This window comes from Thalassophryne amazonica, chromosome 8, assembly GCF_902500255.1.
Source record: "Thalassophryne amazonica chromosome 8, fThaAma1.1, whole genome shotgun sequence".
Classification (NCBI taxonomy): Eukaryota; Metazoa; Chordata; class Actinopteri; order Batrachoidiformes; family Batrachoididae; genus Thalassophryne; species Thalassophryne amazonica.
This window is the reverse complement of record NC_047110.1, coordinates 82356217-82368031: the sequence shown is the minus strand read 5'-3', so window position 1 is coordinate 82368031 and position 11815 is coordinate 82356217. Positions and strand designations below refer to the sequence as shown.

The following is an 11815-nucleotide window of genomic DNA, read 5'->3' as shown; positions in this document are numbered from 1 at the left end:
ATGGCAGGGGGAGAGAAGTTGCAGAGAGGTGTGTAAGACTACAACTCTGCTTCCTGGTCCCAACCCTGGATAGTCACGTTTTTGAGGATTTAAGAAAATTGGCCAGATTTCTAGAAATGAGAGCTGCTCCATCCAAAGTGGGATGGATGGCGTCTCTCCTAACAAGACCAGGTTTTCCCCAGAAGCTTTGCCAATTATCTATGAAGCCCACCTCATTTTTTGGACAGCACTCAGACAGCCAGCAATTCAAGGAGAACATGCGGCTAAACATGTCACTCCTGGTCCGATTGGGGAGGGGCCCAGAGAAAACTACAGAGTCCGACATTGTTTTTGCAAAGTTACACACCGATTCAATGTTAATTTTAGTGACCTCCGATTGGCGTAACCGGGTGTCATTACTGCCAACGTGAATTACAATCTTACCAAATTTACGCTTAGCCTTAGCCAGCAGTTTCAAATTTCCTTCAATGTCGCCTGCTCTGGCCCCCGGAAGACAATTGACTATGGTTGCTGGTGTCGCTAACTTCACATTTCTCAAAACAGAGTCGCCAATAACCAGAGTTTGTTCCTCGGCGGGTGTGTCGCCGAGTGGGGAAAAACGGTTAGAAATGTGAACGGGTTGGCGGTGTACACGGGGCTTCTGTTTAGGGCTACGCTTCCTCCTCACAGTCACCCAGTCGGCCTGGCTAGCTGTAGAATTTTCCACGGTGCGGAGCCGAGTCTCCAATTCGCCCAACCTGGCCTCCAAAGCTACGAATAAGCTACACTTATTACAAGTACCATTACTGCTAAAGGAGGCCGAGGAATAACTAAACATTTCACACCCAGAGCAGAAAAGTGCAGGAGAGACAGGAGAAGCCGTCATGCTAAACCGGCTAAGAGCTAGTAGCTGCGCTAAGCTAGCGTATTCCTAAAAACACGCAAAGTGAATAACGTGTAAATAATTTAGAGGTGATTCAGCAGAGGGAGTGCTTTAGTTAAGGCACGTGAAGATAACACTGTGAAACAAATCGTTATCTAGGTAACTAGATCAATCTAACTGCGCAGATTAAACAGCTAACAGATACAGCAAAACACCGCTGTGCTCCGGAACAGGAAGTGATACAATACCGCAGTGAGAGCCAACCACCAGTAGAGGCAAGCAAGAGCAAGAAAAATTTGCAGATCGGCCACAAAAAGGTGGTGGTGGTGAATGGTAGCTGATTTCTCGACGGGGAGGTGGAGTTGCAGTCCGGCTTTTATGGAGGACGTGGTTGATGAGTAACAGCTGGTGTTGATGATGTGTGACAGCTGTCACTCTCAGTAGGTCCGACGCCCTCTCGTGCTTGGAGCCCGCACAAGCAGGGCGCCATCTGCTGGTGGTGGGCCAGCAGTACCTCCTCTTCAGTGGCCCACACAACAGGCCCCCCCCCCTCAACGGGCGCCTCCTGGCGCCCGACCAGGCTTGTCCGGGTGCCGGGCGTAGAACTTGGCCAGGAGGGCCGGGTCCAGGATGAAGCTCCTCTTCACCCAGGAGCGTTCTTCAAGTCCATACCCCTCCCAGTCCACCAGATACTGGAACCCCCGGCCCTTACGACGGACATCCAGGAGCCGACGCACGGTCCATGCTGGCTCCCCGTCGATGATCCGGGCAAGAGGCGGTGCAGGTCCAGGACTGCAGAGTGGTGAGGTGTGATGAGGTTTGAGACGTGACACATGAAAAACCGGGTGGATCCGCAGTGAAGCTAAAGCTGCCAGCTTCACTGCGGCCGGACTGAGGACCTTGAGGATGGGAAATGGTCCAATAAACCGGTCCTTGAGTTTTTGAGATACCACTTGAAGCGGGATGTCCTTGGTCGACAACCACACCTCCTGCCCGGACTGGTATGCAGGGGCCGGGGAACGCCGGCGGTCTGCATGGGCCTTGGCCCTCGTCCGGGCCTTCAACAGGGCAGAACGGGCGGTCCGCCACACCCGGCGGCACCTCCTGAGGTGGGCCTGGACCGAGGGCACACCGACCTCTCCCTCCATGAGCGGGAACAATGGGGGCTGGTACCCCAAACACACCTCAAACGGGGAGAGGCCGGTGACAGACGACACTTGGCTGTTGTCGGCGTACTCGATCCAGGCCGGATGGTTGCTCCAGGCCGTCGGGTGCGTGGAGGTCACACAGCGGAGGGCCTGCTCCAGCTCCTGGTTAGCCTGCTCTGCCTGTCCGTTTGTCTGAGGGTGATACCCGGACGAGAGACTCACAGTGGCCCCCAGTTCCCTGCAGAAGCTCCTCCAGACTTGGGAAGAGAACTGAGGACCACGATCCGAGACGATGTCCGATGGTATCCCATGCAGACGCACGACGTGGTGGACCAGGAGGTCTGCCATCTCCTGGGCCGTCGGGAGCTTCGGGAGGGCCACGAAGTGGGCCACCTTGGAGAACCGGTCCACTATCATGAAGATGGAGGTGTTGCCCTGGGACGGCGGGAGGCCCGTGATGAAGTCCAGGCTGATGTGGGACCAGGGGCGGTGAGGCACCGGTAGAGGCTGGAGGAGGCCCGAAGTCCTTTTGTGGTTAGCCTTGCCCCTGGCACAGGTGGTACAGGCCTGGACGTAATCCCGGACGTCGGCTTCCATAGACGCCCACCAGAAGCGCTGCTGGACCACTGCCACGGTTCTGCGCACCCCCGGATGACAGGAGAGCTTGGAACCGTGACAGAAGTCCAAAACAGCAGCTCTGGCCTCTGGTGGGAAGTACAGTTTGTTCCTCGGGCCGGTCCCCGGGTCCGGGTTCCGTGCCAGGGCCTCCCGGACGGTCTTCTCCACGTCCCAGGTGAGGGTGGCCACGACAGTGGACTCGGGGATGATGGTCTCTGTTGGGTCCGACAACTCGGCCTTGACCTCCTCTTCGTGCACCCGGGACAGGGCATCTGATCGATGGTTCTTGGTCCCGGGGCGATATGTGATCTGGAAGTCAAAGTGCCCAAAGAACAGTGACCAGCGGGCTTGCGTGGGGTTCAGCCGGATGTACTCCAGGTTCTGATGGTCCATGAAAACCGTGAAGGGCACCGTCGCTCCCTCCAACAGGTGTCTCCACTCCTAAAAGGTGTCACTCCCTCCAACAGGTGTCTCTACCAGAACTGGCGCAGTCGACTCCCTAACTCCCTAAACGCGGCTTCGCACCGATCCGACCAGGTGAAGGGGACTTTAGTGGAGGTCAGGGCAGTCAGGGGACTAACCACCTGACTGTAGCCCTTAATGAACCTCCGATAGAAATTTGTAAAGCCGAGGAACTGTTGTAGTTTCCTACAGCTTGTTGATTGGGGCCAATCTCTCACCGCCGCAACCTTGGCCGGGTCAGGGGCGATGGAGTTGGAGGAGATGATGAACCCCAGGAAGGACAAAGAAGTACGGTGGAACTTGCACTTCTCGCCCTTCACAAACAGCCGGTTCTCCAACAACCGCTGCAGGACCTGACGTACATGCTGGACATGAGTCTCAGGGTCCGGAGAAAAGATGAGTATATCGTCTAGATATATGAAGACAAACCGATGCAGGAAGTCCCGCAAGACATCATTAACCAATGCTTGGAACGTCGCGGGGGCATTTATGAGGCCGAACGGCATGACCAGGTACTCAAAGTGACCTAAGGGGGTGTTAAATGCCATCTTCCATTCGTCTCCCTTCCGGATCCGAACCAGGTGGTACGCATTTCTAAGATCCAGTTTTGTGAAAATTTGGGCTCCATGCAGGGGCGTGAACACTGAATCTGGTGGTGGTGGGCCAGCAGTACCTCCTGTTCAGTGGCCCACACAACAGTTATAACTTAATAACACATTCTGGCTGTCTGTGTCTCGAGCAGAATTGCTGATATTGTCATCATTAATGCCAGTTTTGTGCAACCCTCTTATCCTTCCTCATTCACGACTGTCGGCTTAGCTTCTGCTTAATATATATAGAATATACGTAGAGAGACAAAGGAGCAAAACATCAATCAATCAATCAATCAATCAATTTTTTTATATAGCGCCAAATCACAACAAACAGTTGCCCCAAGGCGCTTTATATTGTAAGGCAAGGCCATACAATAATTATGTAAAACCCCAACGGTCAAAACGACCCCCTGTGAGCAAGCACTTGGCTACAGTGGGAAGGAAAAACTCCCTTTTAACAGGAAGAAACCTCCAGCAGAACCAGGCTCAGGGAGGGGCAGTCTTCTGCTGGGACTGGTTGGGGCTGAGGGAGAGAACCAAGAAAAAGACATGCTGTGGAGGGGAGCAGAGATCAATCACTAATGATTAAATGCAGAGTGGTGCATACAGAGCAAAAAGAGAAAGAAACAGTGCATCATGGGAACCCCCCAGCAGTCTACGTCTATAGCAGCATAACTAAGGGATGGTTCAGGGTCACCTGATCCAGCCCTAACTATAAGCTTTAGCAAAAAGGAAAGTTTTAAGCCTAATCTTAAAAGTAGAGAGGGTGTCTGTCTCCCTGATCTGAATTGGGAGCTGGTTCCACAGGAGAGGAGCCTGAAAGCTGAAGGCTCTGCCTCCCATTCTACTCTTACAAACCCTAGGAACTACAAGTAAGCCTGCAGTCTGAGAGCGAAGCGCTCTATTGGGGTGATATGGTACTACGAGGTCCCTAAGATAAGACGGGACCTGATTATTCAAAACCTTATAAGTAAGAAGAAGAATTTTAAATTCTATTCTAGAATTAACAGGAAGCCAATGAAGAGAGGCCAATATGGGTGAGATATGCTCTCTCCTTCTAGTCCCCGTCAGTACTCTAGCTGCAGCATTTTGAATTAACTGAAGGCTTTTTAGGGAACTTTTAGGACAACCTGATAATAATGAATTACAATAGTCCAGCCTAGAGGAAATAAATGCATGAATTAGTTTTTCAGCATCACTCTGAGACAAGACCTTTCTGATTTTAGAGATATTGCGTAAATGCAAAAAAGCAGTCCTACATATTTGTTTAATATGCGCTTTGAATGACATATCCTGATCAAAAATGACTCCAAGATTTCTCACAGTATTACTAGAGGTCAGGGTAATGCCATCCAGAGTAAGGATCTGGTTAGACACCATGTTTCTAAGATTTGTGGGGCCAAGTACAATAACTTCAGTTTTATCTGAGTTTAAAAGCAGGAAATTAGAGGTCATCCATGTCTTTATGTCTGTAAGACAATCCTGCAGTTTAGCTAATTGGTGTGTGTCCTCTGGCTTCATGGATAGATAAAGCTGGGTATCATCTGCGTAACAATGAAAATTTAAGCAATACCGTCTAATAATACTGCCTAAGGGAAGCATGTATAAAGTAAATAAAATTGGTCCTAGCACAGAACCTTGTGGAACTCCATAATTAACTTTAGTCTGTGAAGAAGATTCCCCATTTACATGAACAAATTGTAATCTATTAGACAAATATGATTCAAACCACCGCAGCGCAGTGCCTTTAATACCTATGGCATGCTCTAATCTCTGTAATAAAATTTTATGGTCAACAGTATCAAAAGCAGCACTGAGGTCTAACAGAACAAGCACAGAGATGAGTCCACTGTCCGAGGCCATAAGAAGATCATTTGTAACCTTCACTAATGCTGTTTCTGTACTATGATGAATTCTAAAACCTGACTGAAACTCTTCAAATAGACCATTCCTCTGCAGATGATCAGTTAGCTGTTTTACAACTACCCTTTCAAGAATTTTTGAGAGAAAAGGAAGGTTGGAGATTGGCCTATAATTAGCTAAGATAGCTGGGTCAAGTGATGGCTTTTTAAGTAATGGTTTAATTACTGCCACCTTAAAAGCCTGTGGTACATAGCCAACTAACAAAGATAGATTGATCATATTTAAGATCGAAGCATTAAATAATGGTAGGGCTTCCAAAACATATCAGCGGTCTTTGTCAAAGCATGTGCCATCACCCCTCTCCTCTACCACTGTGACAAATCTAATATTATTGTACATAATTATTGAGTGGACCAACTTCTTTTTACAGTTGCCTGGATGAGGTTCTACCCAGCAAGCATTTATCCACTGTAACATTAAACACGTCATCTGACACCTTGACTGGACAGTCAACGCTGCTGGAAGAGCCTTTGAGTAACAGAAGTTAATTGCCACTCAAAGTATGAGTTTGAATCCCCCACCACCATCACACACACATACAGTATTTATTTTCATCTTTTTTTTTTTATCTCCACTGATGTACCTTTCTCACTTTGTCCCACATGTTTGTCTTGATTAGGTCACACTCATATTCCACCATGTTTATCCATTTCAGACCTCATATTTCTCCACATACAGCCTTGTATCACACCTATTCATTCATATATATTGCATAACATACCTGGCAATTAATTGCAACATAATGTTATAATCTTCAAATATATCTTGCAGTGCTCTGGGACCAAGCAAAGTGTGTTTGGACATTGCAGTTACAGCATAATTTATATACGTGCATTAGCTGAATCCATCCTTTAAAACATAATGACAGATATCAAATCACTAAAACCTGGCAACTAACTATAAATCTATCCAAGAGAGAATGGTGACATATATACGAGGTCTGTTAGAAAAGTATCCGACCTTTTTATTTTTTTCAAAAACCTGATGGATTTGAATCATGTGTGCTTGCATGAGCCAACCTTGAACCTTCATGCACATGCGTGATTTTTTTCACGCCTGTCGATTGCGTCATTTGCTTCCACAATTTCTCGGATAGTCACACGACTGAAAAGCCACCGAAAGCCGTCTGAATCTTCTGAATGGTGGAAGAGGTGAGCATGTCACAACATGTCCTGTGAGGCTTCAACACGGTGGCGCTTTTGTTCCGCCATCAGCTTCGTGCTGAAGCCATTGGCATGAATTTCGCTGAAACTCTTTTCATGGCAAAATCTTCTGTCATAGTGGAATGTGCCAAAAAAAGTGCTGATGTCCACCTCTTCTGCAATTTCTCGGATAGTCACACGATTGTCCCACATCACCACAGCGTTCACTTTGGAAATGATCTGGTCGTTTCAGCATGTTGATGGCCGGCTGGAGCGCGGCGCGCTCTCCACCGTTGTGCAGATGTCTTTAAAACAGTTGTACCACTCCTTAATCTGTGTGATGCCCAGAGGATCGTCACCGAAAGCCGTCTGAATAATCCGAATGGTTTCCACCTGGCTGTCGCCCAGTTTGTGGCAAAATTTGATGCAGTCGCGCTGCTCCAGTCGTTCCGCTATTTCCTTGCAAAGAAAAAAATGACGAGAGACTCTACCCATCCTCACACAAAGGCTGCTTACAAGCAAATGACGGAATCGACAGGCGTGAAAAAATCACGCATGTGCATGAAGGTTCAAGGTTGGCTCATGCAAGCACACGTGATTCAAATCCATCAGGTTTTTGAAAAAAATAAAAAGGTTGGATACTTTTCTAACAGACCTCGTATTGCATAACTATATTCTGTAAGTGTGTAACGGTACATGTATTTGTATTGAACTGTTTCGGTACGGGACGTTCGGTTCAGTACAAGCCTGTGCACAGGTGAGTTTGTGTTGCATGTGTTTACATTCAGTGTTGCCAACTTGGGGACTTTCTTGCTAAATCTGGCAACTTTCCAAACCCTTTTGACAACTTATTTTCTCAAAAGCGACTAGTGACAAATCTAGGTACTTTTCCTGGTGTTACGGGAGACTTTGCTGCTGCAGCCTGTAAAAGCGCTGAGCGGAGGGGTATCTACAATCCTCCTCACTCGACTCGCTTAGTCTACTGACCCCTTTTTTTGTGCTGTGATTAAATAGTCCCCAGACTTTGGGAAGCCCTGGCTTTGAATTTTAATGGCAAAATAAATAAACAAACCAAGAATCAAGTTTATTTATGGTTCTAAATATTTTTACAGGTGGTTTTACTCACTTTTTTGCCTCTCCCACAATGTTTTTGGTTTCAAAACTTTATTTAAAAACATATACTGTATTAACAAACATTAAATGAACAGCTAATAGACAGAGATAGAAAGTAAAATAAATTGTACAAAAGTAAAGGGATTCTTTAACAATAAGTCTCTTTAAAAAATTCCTTATAGAATGTGACAGTTTTGGACAAGTTATTTTTTTTCTGGCAAAAATAGGAACCTTGAATAAAACTGAACAGGGCTTCATGCTGGAACCGTTGTGCTGTGCTTTACTTGTGGAAAGGTTTTGTTAAAAGCTGTTTACTATGAATTTATTTTTTCATACATTTGGATGGATGTATGGATGGATGAGATTTATTGTCATTGTCATTGCAAGTGCAACAACAACAGGATTACGTCCACACTCAAATTGCCACAGACGAGATACAGCAATTAATCCACAATTATTACTTGTTTAACATAATAATGGTACACATCAGAATTAAGACAACACATATACATTTGACACTGTTTATGTGCACTAAACTTGAAACAGTCCATTTTCCGAATTGAGGCTATGTGAGTGCGTGGTAGCCACAGCAACAGGAGTTGCGCCACCGCCAGCTTGGGGGGAATGGCGACCTGCTGCAGCTAAAACTGTGCAGCCCCCGGAGGGGAAAAGGGGTGGCCTGAGCGGTGGCCTGGATGGGGTGTGTGATGGGGGCAGGAGGGGACGTAGGTGGGGAGGTGGAGCATACTTCAGTCTTTGTTCATGTGTGAGTCAGTTTCTGTCCTTGTGTACTGGAGTTAGAGAGAAAAGGAGCTAGCCAATGTTCTCCAAGGCCATTGAGATTTTTCTGGAGGAAAACAACGGGGCATTTTGTCCTTCAGAGTTTGATAATCCTGCCGTGTATGTGGTTGAGCAGTAAAAAACACTTTTACAGTCTCACATAAACAAACCAGATCCCAAATTATGAATATTCCCCGGTCTCTGAAATCTTCATCACCATCTGCAAGGTGCACATTTGCTCCGAGATGCCATCCAATTTGCATCTGAGTTCAAGGGTTAACGCAGTCTGAGAATGCATCGCCTTGCCCAACTCATTAATCATGACGGACAATTGAGGGGTCGTGGTTTTGGCAGCAGCCATTTTGCCAATTTTCCGGTAGGTCAGGGCAGCACATAAGCCAATAAGTACCAGCCCTCCTACAATGAAACCAAATATGAATAAATCCTCGACGTCCTCCACAGAGAATCGCGCAAAGCATGCGACTCGCCATGTCAGACAGGCGTCGAGAACACAGCCTGCAGGGTAGGTTCCATCTGGGCACGCAGGGTCCCCCGGCCCTGATCTTCTTATAGAAAAAATGGTGTCAATAGCATTCAGAGACGAGCTGATCAGTTCCATGGTTAATCCAATATAGTTTGAAGAATGCACAGCGTTGTAAAGTAGGGACTTTGAAGGTTGGAGCAGAGATAGAGGAGAGAGGAGGAGATGTGTCCGCCCTCACAGGAGTCCCAAGCTTTTTATTGTTTGTCATCGTATTGTTTATCATTTGTTGTTTATTTGAGAACATATTATTTAACTTATTACCAAGCAGCACTTTGCAATTATTTTTGTTTTCCTGTTTGTAAAATGTTACAATAAGTTGTTGGTTTAAACAACAAGGAAATTTAGGTTTTGCATTTTTTCCCATACTGTACCGAAAATGAACCGAACCGTGACCTCAAAACTGACGTATGTACCGAACCGTGATTTTTTTGTATCGTTACACCCCTAATATTCTAAAGGTTACCTTAGTCCATCTTTTACAAAATAATGACATATATAATTACATCTGTTTCATAACTAAATCAAAGTACTATTTAAATCAACCCACTGAAGCATACTGACATGTTTCACACCCCTAAAACCTGACACCTTCTCAATGTTAAGCTTGAAATAATCCATCCATCATAACAGAATGTCATATATTGCACAGCTAAAACCTGGTATTTTGCAAAAATAAGTGCACCAGAAGCCAGACTGTACTGTACAGACTGTACTAAAAATAATGATTTTTTTTCAACAATATATTCAAATTATTAATTGAATTGCTTATCATTGATTAGACGTGTTGTTTTGTGTGTGTTTTTTGAAAATGCTCTCAACAAACGACAGAATAGTCTCTTGCAGAAATTTTAATATAGTTCATGACAAGATTTTTTTAATGCACTTGTTTATTTATTTTGTTTCTTTTGAAGGTGAATAAATACCTGCCAGCTCACAGAATAGTGCAACTTAATATGTTTGCAAATGCATGGAAATGAACTGAATTGTCACCGTGACCAAGTCTGACATCCATGTATTGATATGCTGAACGCGTCTTTCACAGATCAGGTTAGATTTCAGGAATGGCCAGATTGCAATGCAAGCTTCTACCAGTCCTCAGAAGATTCGACAGAAACACTCTGCACACAATACCTCACTAAGGCGTAGCACAGCAATGATGCCCGCGCAATGCACTGACTTTCATTTGCACTGACATACAAATGAAGCTTTGCTTGCCAACTGCACTGTGTAAATTACAATAAGGGCACAAACAGTGTGATTATATGTTCTCTTTTTCCACACAGATACAGGGTTTCTCACCTATTTCCACGTGTGATTGTTTCTGCGTCTTTATCCCGGGAAGACTGTAAAACACATTGTATATACTGCAGGAGAGACATTTTCTCATCGCTGCATCTCATGAACCACAAAAAAAGTAATAAAAACATTTATCATTTAAAGCCATTTCCCATCACACCAGTTGGCAAGCTCTGATAAATTTCCCAAAATGAGCACAAAAATCCATAAGCTCCGACCTCTTTTGGCCCTGACTGTAAATGTCACCGCTGCAGGCATAAAACTTTACAACACTGCAGCTTGAGGGCATTTAGAGGGAATGCTAGGTGAGACCCAATCAAAGGAAATTATTAAGGATTTAGGATCGATATTTGACCTGATTGATTCTGGATAACTAGGGTTTTTTTGAAGACCTGTGTTAGTAGCTCTCCACTATTGATTGCAATGCAGGGAACAAATAGTTTACAGAAAAGCCTCACATGCACTTGAGTTACTAAGCAATTTGTTTGTTTGACAGCAGTGGGTTTTTTTTCCTCCCTCACAATGATCAGAGAAATTCAAGAGAGAGTTCCCAACTGAAAAGTCAAAACAAATTTATTTGTGTAGCCTTAATAAGTCATGACTTCTCACCATATGTAGAATTTATAAACTGGCATTAGAATCAATTTACTGTGCAATTATATATGTGTATTGAATTGACAAGATAAAGCTTAAATGTTATTAAAGCTGTTCATTCGGCTGCTCCCAGTTTTTGTTCCGGGTCGCCACAGCGGATACAGCCCAATCCGCATTGGGAATTGGCACAAGTTTTATGCATCCGTGCATACTAACCAGATCCTGCTCTGCTTAGCTTCTGAGATCTGATGGGATCAGGCAGTCACAGAGCAGACCGGCTGCCTTAAATGTTATTAAAGTAACACGGGAAAAAATGTGAAAGCAAATGCATTGTTGTTCCTATTATTCAAATATCGTTGTCGCCGACCAAACAGTCCCCTCTAAAAATTGGTCCACCCTGCCGACACTGCGTTTGTCAGCATTGGCAGCAATTAACCAATTATCGCCTCATTTCTGCTTCAAACTGCACTCTAGTCATCATCTATCTCAGAGACAGATAGCTGAAGCTTTTGTACAACAATCATTTCCACATCAATTCAGCATTATTTCATAATAAAAGACGGAGGAAGTGATCAGAGCACCACAGTCGCATGTCAGAGTCTGACAAACTGAGTCTGACTCTCTACACCCAAAGCGATCAAAGGGAATAATGTAATTATTAACCATCAGATGACAAAGTAAAACCTCTTATATCATTCTAAAGTCAGTTTTAAGCAGAAATGAAGCTGTTTTAAGCAGAC

General features: G+C 45.2%; 1 long non-coding RNA gene across 1 annotated transcript; it reads left to right on the top strand.

The window, feature by feature from the left end:
• The first annotated feature begins 4995 nt into the window (after positions 1-4995).
• LOC117515134 lies at positions 4996-9637 on the top strand. Its single transcript, XR_004562071.1, has 4 exons — positions 4996-5007; positions 5786-5791; positions 7832-7841; positions 9531-9637. It is a non-coding gene; the product is annotated as an uncharacterized LOC117515134 (long non-coding RNA).
• Positions 9638-11815: the final 2178 nt, after the last annotated feature.